We start from the raw sequence: 13,601 nt of genomic DNA on the forward strand, positions 1-13,601 counted from the left end.
ACCAATTAGCCACAGACCTCCTGACCCTGGGTTGCTATGTAATGGTGCAAGCTAAAGACTCTAAGTGAGGAAGCCAAGAGCAAAGGTTTTAAATTCCTTTAGTTCCTGATTAATAATCCTGTCAGGGCGATCAGAGACATTAAAGAGATACTCTGGTTCAGCTCCTGCTTTTATGGCTTCTCCCTCATTTCTAGGCTCTCCATTAAAGCTTAATGATACTGGAGGTCGCTCTCTCTCCTCTGTCTTGTCAGATAAATGTACAGTTAACAGGATGATGAGGAATCCTGATCCTCAAGCAATCTGGGACAAAGCAGGCTTGTGACTCTGCTGGGAAGAAGTGAAGCAGCAGGGGGAAGATGAACGGACCGCAGATAGGACAAGGGGGCAGTGTTGGTGTGAATGGTGGACTGAGAAGTCTGGCTACCCTAGAGGATTGAGATGAAACAGAAGGGGTGGATAAAACCTGGGGTGGATGTCAGAGATGAGAGAGATGCAGATAACACTTCATGAAAAATTGATGAGGAGATCGGAGGTAAGGAGAGGGTCGTGGTTGATGCTGCATAGACAGCCGAGCGCTACAAGTTATTTGTTTTAGCAAGGATGCCAGAATTCAGATTGGACCAGCAACGTGAGACTGGCACTAAAGAAATAAAAACTAATCACCCGCAGGTTGGCTAGCTTTGCATCACAGATCAACATGTCTAGACAACGTTTAGCAGCTAGCTCTCCAGTCTTTGAAGGCACTGTAATTGATACTTGCCCACGTTAAGGATTGATCCCATTTCTTCCTCTGTGTGAAAGGGGCTTTTGTAGTTCCCAAGTTCTAAATCGTTGCATGGTGTCTTTTAGGTTTTCTGGTTTTACAGCCTGCAACTTTACAGTTTTGGCTCATTCTCACTGCTCCCATTAGCTAGCCAAACAGCTCTGAAAAACTGACTGTGTGGTACAATGTTGACAGGCTTGAGGACGCAGTGGAGCATTTAGCAGCTAAAGAGCCAGACATTCCCTTCAGGGATTGGTGGAGACCAAAAGCAGAGCAAAAAGTGAATATTACATGCTAAATCTGTTCTTTGTGTGTTGGGTGTGTCCAACCACATCCAACATCTGTTTGCTTAGTTTACTTGGTCAACTTTAAAGTTGAAGCTGATGTTAGTGTTCAAAATTTGTTTTTGCTATAGCCACAACGCACAAAAATATGCTAATCCATGTTTCCAAGGAATAAAATGCTATCTAGAAAAATGTGAAAGCAATGTGTTTTGTCTTTTAATTTAATGGCATCAGACGCAGTGGGTAGTGCTGTTGCCTCACATTAAGAAGGCTTCAGGTTCGATTCCTTTCAGTGCTGCTTTTGCATGTTCTCCCCAAGTCTGCGTGGACACTCTTCAGGTCCTCCGACTTCCTCCCACCTACAAAAACATCCAGCTTGGGAAAATGGGTCACACTAATCTGTAGGTGTGAGTGTGTGGGTTTGTTTAGGATACAATCAGCTACTTTAATGGAACAACAAAAGTAATCCAAAAAGGCGTTTTCCAATCCAGACAGTGAAAAAACACTAAAGAACATTTTTGACTATGTCCTTTTATTCAAGGAAATTGAATTCAGTTTCATTTGTATAGCACAAGATCTTTACAAAGTTTTATCTCAAGGCACATTCCAGGTAGAACAGGGAAAGATCTACTCTTATGGAATCCAACTTGTCCCACATGAGTAAGCACTTTAACAATGGAGGCAAAGACAAACTTGAGCAGGAGGGAGAGGGAAATCCTCAGTAATGCATCCTGGGATTGTTGGGTGTTTCGGGTCTTGCAACATCATACACACTTGCCCAGGCAACCCAACCAGGGCTGATCAAGTCCCAACTCCTGTTCTAGTAACAGTCCATGGATCAAGCCTCTTAATCCCAAAACCGCTGCCAGGCCTTCTCTGTGGCTTTGATTGAGGATTTAATGGCCCCCTTTTTTGCTGCCCCAATAATGCCCAAACGATTCAGGATTATGCATAGAGAGCATCCTACAAAACCTCTACAGACGACATCTACAGTCTCATAGGAGGTTCTCCAGCCTCCCTCCCTGCACTCCCTGTGATGTCAGTGTTTCTTTTTCTCATGGCTTTTTCCCAGTATTTATTCACTATGTAATGCCTGAGCAGTGGATATGTACAATTTCCTTTCCTATCTATCTATCTATCTATCTATCTATCTATCTATCTATCTATCTATCTATCTATCTATCTATCTATCTATCTATCTATCTATCTATCTATCTATCTATCTATCTATCTATCTATCTATCTATCTATCTATCTATCTATCTATCTATCTATCTATCTATCTATCTATCTATCTATCTATCTATCTATCTATCTATCTATCTATCTGCTCCACCAGTTCCTGGTACTTACCATGTTTCCTCTCATTGGCTTCCTCAAATCCACTTTTCACGGGGCACCGTAAGTTCTACTTCCTCTGAAGCCTCAGAGGTAATGATTATTTCTGGATGGATATTTGTCGTTGCAATGTGCTGGGGGAACACAGACACATATTTACAGAGAAGTGGATAAAAAATACAGAAAGGCAGAGAGAGTGACAGAGATATGACACAGAACAGAAGGGAGAGAGACAGAGAGAACAGGAGTAGACCGAAAATAATGCAATTATTAATCCAAGCACTGGTTCTTACTATGTCGAGGAAGGTGCTAATGAAGCCTCTGATTTGAGAGTTTCTATACAGGAAATACTTAAACTACAGATGCTAATGCTAGCGGTGATGATAACAATTGGCCTGAAGATGTGCAGCGGGGAGAGACAGTCACACATCCAGGTTCTGCAGCTCCATTGACTGAAGGACCTGCAGACTGAGACAGATGGAAGGAGAACAGGAGAGAGAGAATGAAAAACTGTGCAGAGAAAAAGAGAAGTCAGTGAATTTGTATGTTTTTATGTAATGTGTACATATGAATAAAGAGAAGGAAGTACAAGGAAAAGCTTGGTTGTTGTTTCGTTTCTCTTTACACAGTCATGCTAGCTTGTTCCTCATGCTAAGCTATCTGACAAATTAGTCTTAGATGGTACACTGCCTAACGGTACTGTTTGTCCCGTTAGGGGTCTCCCAAGCTATTTATCCTTTTTTCCATTTTAGATGAATTCTTGTCTTTGTTTGGCAAAGTTTTTTAAGCTGGGTGCCCTTCCTGCCACAACCCTCTGTATTTATTGGGGCTTCAAAGTCAAATCCATTCAAAGCAACCGGATGTGTTTATACTGTAATTTGATATTTGACAGGCTTACTGTCATAGATTTATAGAGATAATAATTGCATCAAAACATTACAGAGCTTCTAAATCCATCCATATAAGGCCACTTAGTTGCCTTGTTTGTGAATCTGCCGGCGATTACAATTTTTGAACTCCGAGGACGCCTTGCTCACACCTGTTTTTCTGGAACCTGTTTGGGAAACTTGTGGTGTTTGCATTCCTGGAGCCAAAGTGCTTATTTGGTTCAGTTCTCCAAGCTTGGCCGAGAGTTGTGGGAGGATTCACATGCAATGCTGTAAACACTGGCTGTTTCAAGCCCTCTGACACTGATGCACTGCCTCCCAGGCTGCTATAAATCCTTTTACAACAAACTCCATAAAGCTCTTTGGTGCCTAAATATTTATAGTTGCCTGAGTTTCCCTTGAGGGTTGTTTTCTGTCAGAGTAGCAACAGTGCTAAGTCATGTGGAGTGACTCCAGACATCTTATCAGGGAGTCAGGGTACAGGGCCTGGTGGTCTGGTCATCTATTCCAGAGGAACACACAGAGGGGAAATGCCTCTGGTCAGTGCTCCTTCCAACATCAGCACTCCTCATTGGCCTCCTCTGTTAGTGGATTCAATTGACCTGGCAAACACCCACACTGCTACATGACCTCTGCTGACCAGACAGACAAACAAACAAACAACCTTTTTCGTGTCAAAACTACCAAACACGCCTCTGTCAGGGACCAGAGGGCAGTCAATGCAGGACAAACATGTTGGAAATATCAACAGACAGAAGACAATAACAGCGGTGGCAGGCTTCAACCCAACCTGGCTGCTGAGTGACTCATAGATCAGGAGGTCAAATACTGTTATCACTGCAGTACAAACCATCAGTGTGTGGATATGGGATGGTTGGAGAGTAAATACAGATGCATTGACAACGAATCTTGTAGGTGGATTCCGTCCAGAAGTGTGTCATGTCGTCCCTTACAGTGTCGTCAGCTGCTAAACAAGGTGGCTCCTTGAAACAAGTGTCTCTAAAAAAGCAGCAACGGGCTTGATGAGTCCTCAAGCATCCTCCCAGTGCTGTGATTACTGACATTTACCCTCTTTAATATGTGTAATTCCCATTTTCATCTGTAAGAACCCTCAGGGGACTACACTAAGTGGCAGTCTGCCAAAGCTCTCCTGGAGGAAAGGCTCTAAGTCACTGTTCCCTCAGCTGTTAGAGCTGACAGTTACGGGTTCTCGCACTTTACCTTTATTATTGTTATTTGCATTTAGGAGCGCTGATGATGACTTGATTATATGATGTCTAATGTTGTATGGCTCATCTGCAGGTGTGACACTGTCATGACAATATATCTATTAAAAGGCACTGAAAAATAGCAGCAAGATGTTCCACAAGCATCACAGCAGAAATAATGATCCCTGCTTAGTACAGCCGGTATAACAGACCACAGAGGATGCAGAGATGGGCATTATCCAAATCTGTTTTTCATCAGACTCACATATAGAGACATAAAGACATAAACAAGGAGCAGTGTAAAGCAATACACTCCAGCATCCCTGCACACATTTTTGCACACACAAACACACACGCACACACACAAAGAAGAAACACTTTCTGTATTTTAACTTTTGACAGTTCAGCCATGACCCGACCCATTCTTCAAGTCTCACAGAGAAAAGACCAACTGCTTGTTGAAAACATGACAGAAATTCAAAGACAAGTCAATGTAATAATGGACAAGGGTATCAGCCAGTTGAGAGGATGCGAGTTGTAGGCATTGCATTTTAAGTCTATTTAGTGTATTCTTTTGATCTGAGGGTTGCAGATTGTGCTGCAGGTCAAACACAGAAGGCTCACTGTGGTAGAACAGCGACATGATGATAGACCCACCAAGAATGTTGCCCTGACCAACACATGTAACACAGCACCAGAGTTCCCTTATTAAGGAGCGAAATAATTTCCACCAAAGTGGTCGATGGTGCTGACAGCTCAGATGAATGCCTTCTGTAAAAATGCCAGAATAACAACTGCTCCTGCAAGAATCGTGGAAACCAGTGTGTTGGGCTGATGGAAGCCTGCCAGCTCTGCAAATTCATGCATATTTGGGTCTGTGAACATCTGCCAGTGCAAATAATTTATGCTGTTCTCTCAGTTAAGAGGCAATGAATCCCCTCTGAAAAGTTTTCTCCAACTTTTACTGTAAGCCTACATGCCCCCCCCACACACACACACACACACACACCCTCCCTGTTCTCCCTGGTGTGAAGTGGCGCAGACACACGCTCCAACCACAGACTGGGCTGAATGAGGAGAATCCTGAGGCGTGTGGGAAAGTCCCAGGCACCACTTCAGTCGTCCGAGAGCCAACTGTTTCCTGTCCCTCTTCAAGCCTCGGGGTTACAGCACACTGTCAAGGCAATATCCATAACATCCTCCATGCTGCAGCGGGAATGGAGCCTTGCCTTGGGTGGGCTCTCCACAGTAGCTCCAGACTCAGAGCAGATATCTGCATGTACGCCTCACTGTCGGGGCCCTGTAGACATGTTTCGCGTTGGAGCGGTGAATATCTTATGAGCTTTGTGGAGGTGGATCAAAACACTTGAGCTTACTGACACTCCAGCACTTCCAAATGCTCTGTTGTTGTGTTCCAACACAGTGGTATCAAGTGATTAGACATCCAAGGGGAGTTGTATTGATATTCAAGGAACCACCAAACAGATGGTATATTAATCTTTAATTGATTCTCTGCCATGTCTGTTTGATCTGCAGTACAAAATTCTGGTATAATTTAGCATCCAGTATGTGCTGCTCGGTGATGATAGCCTGACTGTTTCTGAGCCTAGTGGGAACCTATCATTTTCCTCCAAAATTATAATCATTCACCGTTGTCTGTTCCTGTAGTCAACACACCCTCACTGGACATGAAACCAGCTCATACTCCATTATATCAGCTTGAGAATTAAATAACAGCCAGCAAAATATTTTTGCCACTACACACATGACAACTAATTATAATGTAGAGAAAAAAGCACCTGGAAGTGAAGAGAAAGTAGTAATTTAATAAACGATCACGTTGCCCTTTGACTCACACAATGAAAATGTGGAGGAGGAAAAGCCTTAGATTAACATTCTAAAATGACTATATGTGTATTTCATGGGAGTCAAACAGCTGTCAAGAAACTGCCTTCCGCTGCGAGTGCGTAACGCTCTTCCCTGAACCTCCAGCAGACTGGCAGGAGGTCAGCATCAGGTCAATCTGCAGCAGCCCCAGAAGAGAACTGCTGTCAACAAGCAACACGGATACTTGGAACGCTGAGGGCAAATGCTGTGGCATGCCCGGGTCAGGAGGAATCATTCAACCCAAAACTAGTCAACAGCGTATTTGGAAATGTAGTTGTAATGGTCCAGACCTCCTAATGAGAAATCCCCATCACAGACATAGATGCCTTTACTCTACCGCAACCTGTTCGACAAATAAATTCATTGTTATTATATTTCATTGTTGTAAACAATATTTTATTACCTTGTAATGAAACAACATTTGATTTACTTGACAGATTCTTTTTAATGTACAACAGATTTGTTGAAACTTCTTATAGACCATTTAATTAAATCTTAAGGACATCTCAAAGGCTTTGTTGGTTGTACTGGGGGTATTTGTGAATGTTTAGTTCAGCCACATAGATAAATGGGATAAACATAAAATTAAATGTTCATTTCCATGAAGGTAGGAATCATTTCAATAAACTGGTGTGCTCCAAGCTCAGTGGCTCCATCTTCAACATGGCCTGTTATAGCCTGCCCTCTGCAGGCTATAACATGACACCTGCGTCTTTAATATGTTAAAAAAAAGTAGAGGGATTTCTGTCAGGACATTTTCAAGGTTATTTTTATGAACTATCATTAAATGAAGAAGGGGGGAAAAATCCACAAAATACTCAAAAATGAAAGAAAATCGATGACTTAAGCTCCTAGTCTGCAGAAAAGTGATTTACACAGTCTGACCATCATTATACTATGGAACATGATCCACATATGAATCCATGTCATACCACTGTGATCTCAGAACAATTCCATGTATTAACTGGTTAAATATAAAGATTGATCACATTTCCAGAAAGCTCTTCCAACTTTAAGAGACATTTTGCTCTTCTTTTTCCTTAGTTTGCCTTTTGCCATTTTACCACCATACATCCATTTCCTCGTAGATGAGACAACCTTAATGATCTCATTTACAGCCACGTATCCATCATGTGGGTCACGGATCTGCTGTGGGCGAGAGGTGGGGTACACCCCGGAGAAGATGCCAGCTCATTGTGGGGCCACACAACACTCATGTTCACACTAACATCTGTGGCTAATTTGGAGTGACCAATTCACCTGCATTTTTGGAGGTGGAATGAAGCTGGAGAACCCAGAGAGAGCCCCTGCAGACACTGGGAGAACATAAAAACTCCACTCAGAAAGGAACTGAAACCACCTTACCAATAAAATATAAATAAATCATAAAATATACTGTTATATCCCCACCATGGTCTGTGCTAGGCTCTATTATGGTGTTCTAATAAAATAACTCTTGGAGAGTTGCTGAAACACCTAAACTGTTTTTAAACTGCGAGTAGGTCCCACTGGAGGGGGGTTAAAGGTGAAGTGACACCCCCATCCTGCATCAGAAATGAGTATGAGGAACTTAAACCAACACAGACGGGAGTGTAGGTGCACACGAGCACCAGACACTCTGATCAGATCAAAGCTGCAGGGAGACACGAGGGAGCGGGAGATGAAAGGAGCATACAAGCTGTTTACTAAGGTGACATGAAAAGATGTTTTAGCTCACTCTTCAGCCTAATGAGGAGGAGAGGCTTATCTGATTAGATATTCAGAGCTGCCAGCTCACAGCCTTTCACAGCTCTGCTCCACATTATGAGAGAACCCCATTCCCTGGCAGGCTGGTGCCTAATAATGGTGATGTTCCTTCAGCTGAAATTAACATGAACTCTCACAGGCTTCCTTTGACTTTGGTGCCAGTGCAGCAAGATGGGGGTGGGGGGGTTGGGGGGAGGAGTCTGTGTCCCACACCTGAGGGTCAGGACCCCAGATGGTATCATAACATAGATCTGTGGAATAAGTCACCTCTATCAAACATAAGTTAACAGTATTGGATGTGACCTTTGACCTTTTATACTCTAAGTCGTCCTGGTTTCGACCAGAGAGTACACACACTCACCCGTTCAGCTGCTTCAGTACATTTCCCAGGATGCCTCTAACTAATGACAGGGAGTGGAGCTTCTCAATGGTTGGGTGATATCAAAATCGGAGATGATCATCACTGTTTTGAGTACTTACTTCACTGGATTATATGTAGTAAATTGTAAATGTAGTAAATTGTAAAAACAAATTCTGCCATGATGAAACAGGTTCGCTGTTTAAACGAAATCTTTTTGACATTATAGTTGTGATTGAAACAGGACGGTCACTGCTTTACAACATCAGAGGCTTGTATGTTATAAAAAGGTTCATATGAGAATGAGCTTTTCATTATGAGAAATTTAGCTGAGGAATATTACTGTCAAGTCAAACAGTTTGATGCTATCAAACAGCAACTCAATGTGAATAAATATTTAATTTACAGATTTTAAACTTCTGTTTCTACTTACAATTTCAAGTAACAGCTTTAAATGTCAGGATATGTGAATGGGTCAGTTTTTCAATAAATGTTGATATGGGTTTGCTGATGTTAGATTTTTAGTCACTTTTAAAATAAATTGTGGAATGCTAACATACATGTATATAATTTTTCACTAATACCTTCATACCTTTGTAACTTGTAGAACTCATAACTTCATACATTTTGTCTTGAACCCCACCCTAATGTTCTATTTCATACACATTTTACATTCTATTTTTTTCTCTTCCTTTCACATTGTTGATCTTTGTTATTGTGTATGTTACTGTCCTATAAGAACTAAAAAAATCACTCCTTTGTTATCAGTTCTCTTTTAATTCAGATAAGACATCACAAGGTTGATTGAAATGTAGCGATTATGCAGTTTTATCAATGATCTTTTGTGCTTGCTGGCCAGACTGCAGCATTGGTATGTTCCCTTTCAGTGCACTTCTATGTTTTTATTCTTCTTATCACACTCATGAGTTTCTGAGAACGCTGCTTCCTGTTTCCTCACCATTTATTTAAAACTTAAAAGTAGGCAGATCTCTGGAAATTCTCTGGTTTTCTCTGGTGGAAGATGACTGATATGTTGATTGAAGCTCACAGTATTTTACATTACAGGGATAGAATAGGAAAACCGTTGACCTGGACATGAATGGACAACCAAGTATGGATGAGTATGGATTTAAAGTGCAGGCAGGTCACAAGCTAAAACAGGTTAGGAAATAAAAGCGAATCCCTCTGATTACAAGTAGAAAATGCAATGTCTTCACAATTTGACAAAGAATCAAATCTGTTTAATTAACCATATATTCATCAATAATTGGGCTCATCATTTCTTTGTCAAGTCATAAAACTAATACCGTCCAGACCTGACTCTCATGAACCCTCCAATCAGAACAAAATGACCTCACTGAGCCAGTGGTTTGAGTGGTTAGAAGTTATTATCCCACAGTGTAATAATACTTAAATGATTTGTCAATATGTTGACTGAATCTCAGTTTTGTCAAATTGAAACTTGATGGACTTCCCTTTTAATCCATGCTGGATAAGTTTTGTTACATATTTAAGAGTCGAACAGTGGTGACAATAAATTAATCAGAATTTACAAGTAGCAGAACCACAACTAATACTGCAAGACAGGTACACATAAATGGTTATAAAACAGTATAATAGAAGTGAGTAAAATCTGTATATAGTTACTTTGTACAGCTGAGAGAATTCCATATCCCACACATGATTAACCAGAGTGTAGATCTAACCCCCAACATGCTCCATGGGTTCTCAGTTTCCCACTGATTTGGGATCACACACAAACCACTGCTATGCTGCATTGCAAACAGATCCAATCAGCGGGTTGGATGAATCAAACAGTATGTCCCTTTATTTGAACTGCTCTGTTATTGGAAAGAACTTCAGTAAGAATTACCAAATCTGGCCACCTTTCAGGAAAACAAATGGACACAGATGTACTTTTCCATTTTACAGGCTGTTTATGTCTTGCAAATTCCTTCTCCAGAAGAGCGAGGTATGTTCTTTCATGTTTTAATGGCTCAGATTCACCGCAGCCCTTTGTGGCAAATGCACTTTTCTAACGCTAATGACATACAGTCACACAAGGGCCTGGCAGCAGTGCACCACCGAGTCTGCATGCCCACTGTGTAATTCATCCACCACTAACTCCTAGTCTGGGGAAACATTCACAACCACATTAAACGCTGACGGTTTTTCACCTCAGAGGGCCTGAAGCTGATGGATACGCTCAGGAGGAATCATATTGAGCACAAATGTCTTTCATCAGTGTAACATTTGTTGTGTGATAGGAGGAGGGTTCTCAGCCGTCTCTTCAGACACAAGGCAAAACGAATGACAGCCTCAGGATTGGATTGACGGCCTCTTTTGTGCCGCCATTAGGAGATGTCTCTTTGGAAGGTAAAAATCAAAAGAAACCAATAATGTCACCGACAACTCTGAAAACCTCACAGAGATACCACAGCACAGAGAGATGCAGTCCTCAAATTTACAACAGAGATGCTAAACTGTGTTTTGACTGTTGCTTTTTGAAAATCTGCCATCTAATGGCTAATGTGCAGCATTACACCAAGTCACTAAGCCAAATACTGTATTTCACTCAAGAGTTGATATTGAGTCGAGTTCACCAGAAGCCCGCTCCTTAAAGTAAGCTCATCAGTTAAACCAGACTTATTCTCAATTGATCCATCTGCACAAAGCAAGTTAAGTATAGTTGAAGCTCATTTACTCAGGTGACTTCTGCTGGAAAACCAGCCTCGTCTGGGGCCAACATCAGGCTGAGCCTCTGCTGTTGTTTAACCAGAGTTCATGAAACTATGACCAGATGGAAAAGAGATTATTTTATTACTGTCTGGAGTGCTGCCATATTAGTTAACTTTATTCACTGCAATCAGTCAACAAATGAGAGATGACAGAGAGATAACTTGAATAAATAAGTAAAAAATACAGACCTACATAAGTGTTTAAGTATATGGTGTGTCATATCAGACTTTTAGGCTTATACAACATAAAGTAACTCTCAATCAAATCTGTGGTGTTCTGTTTTATATATTACAGTAATATAAACCAGATCCACACATAGTTGGTAAAATATTCTGCTAAATCTAATCTCTGATCATCCCCCAAAGGACAATGAAGATATTTCTGAACTCTGATCCAAGCAGTCCGTGCAAACCTGCCTAAGTGAAAAGGAAAACCTGCTGAAACTATCAGTCTGGCTTGAACCAGCCTCATTAGCTGCATGTGTCTCTCACTGATCGGGTAATGATAGGACCGAGGGCCTGAGTCACCAAGGTCACATGAAAGCCCTCTCACCAGAGGAGGCCCCTTGCATCACACGTTTAGTGTATACCCCTAGAACAGATGGAGCCAAGAAAGGAGCAGGCACTCCTTCTGAGCATTTCTGCAGAGGAGTCCTGTGTGCGTGTCAGTCTATGAGATGGGCTGTTAAAAGCCATCAGGGTACTGTGATCTGAGAGCATACTCAAGCAAGAATACATATGGTTGCAGTTAAGGCAGGGGAAATTGGATTAGAGAAATTCTTCTCAAAACGTCTGAATTGTTCTTGCCATAACAACTGCAAGCAGATGACACCAGTGAGACCACAAATCAATCTGAAAATAATATTTAGCTAGTCTTTTTAATGTCAAGGAAGTCACAACATTGGAAGTAAGCCCGACTGAATCGGATTGTGCTGAATAAATTTAATGTAGGTAGGTGAGAGAAGGAAGGTTCTCTGGAATGGTTACAATTGCGTTTCTTCCCGTCACATGCTTTCCATCACTAGGATGTTGTTCCTCCACTCGCAACAGAAGACCGTGGTTTTGGTGAATCTACACCACTGGAGCAAAGATAATCATCTTAGCAAATGTTAGAGGGACAAGCTTACAGGTGTCCGTATCTGTGGAACCGCAGAGTTTGATCACATTTCCCACTTTGCTTGGAAGTATTTTTGAAGTGGAGTAATGGAAGCTGTGAGACGGAATGACAGCAAAGGGCCTCCTCGGTGTTTAAATTAAGACCACATGTCCACTTCGTAGTAAGAAAACCAGATTTTGTGTAGTTATATTATATGTCACTTTCTTGGAAAAGGTTTGAATATTGGATGCAGCCATGGAGCCACAGCTAGCTGCAATAAATGAACCTGCAGAGCATGGACACTACTCAGACATCTGAGGCTAACTAATCAAAAAAGACAGACATGATCAGGCAGCAGCAGTAAATGCCAGCAGAAGTATGATTGAGTGGATGAATGGAGCAACAGCAGGACAGTAAGAAGAGTGTTCAACTGAAACACTGATTTGAAATCCTCTGTGAATGCATAAGCCTTAAAGCCCCCAGTGTACGTCTGCAGCTGTTTTCACTTAGGTTTGCTCTTCTTTGAGTGTGTTTTGCGTTTCCCCTGCAGCATTCAGCAGTGGAGGTGTTATGCTTCTGTTAATGCCAAACATCCAGTTGCACAGTGATGAATAGCTTCACGCTAGTCATCCCAGTTCATCTGTTGCACAAACACGTCCAGCTCTAGATGTCTTAAGTAGATTTGATGTGGTCTTTTTGACTTTTTTGTCATGGCTGACCTGATAAGCAATGTATTCAAACCTCTCAGCTTTATTCACCCCAGCCGAAAACATTTTCCCTCTGTAATAATTCAGCAGTTAGAAGGCCATTTTCATGGGAAATTCACCAAAGACTGCAAAGAGCAGCATAAAATCTCAATTTGGTGTGAACCTGTGTTACAGCTAAGATGTTCCAGATGTTTAACACAGCAGGCTGAGTATTTCTGATAATTCATTTGACTGGCTCAAGATCATTTCCTTGTCACAACAACTTTCTATGTCCTCACTGCATTATATTTCCAACAGGTTTCAGTGCTCTCTAAAAACTCCCGTATTTGCGATGCAGCCTTGTTTGAAACATGTTTCTGTTTTTGTCACTTGGTGACACTGGTCACCAGATATGATGCAATAGTTTTTAATGTCTTCAGTTTATATGACTCTTCCATAACTACAAGCCCCACTAGTCGCTTTTTATATTTTTATTACATTTTTTTTTTAAAAACACCTTACATTGCAGGGAAAGCTGAAAAATACATCAGAAATAGTAACATCTCCCCACAGAAGAAGGAAATTTGTTGTGACCCTTTATTTTATTTAC

This window comes from Antennarius striatus, chromosome 4 (genome assembly GCF_040054535.1).
Source record: "Antennarius striatus isolate MH-2024 chromosome 4, ASM4005453v1, whole genome shotgun sequence".
In the NCBI taxonomy this organism is placed as follows: domain Eukaryota; kingdom Metazoa; phylum Chordata; class Actinopteri; order Lophiiformes; family Antennariidae; genus Antennarius; species Antennarius striatus.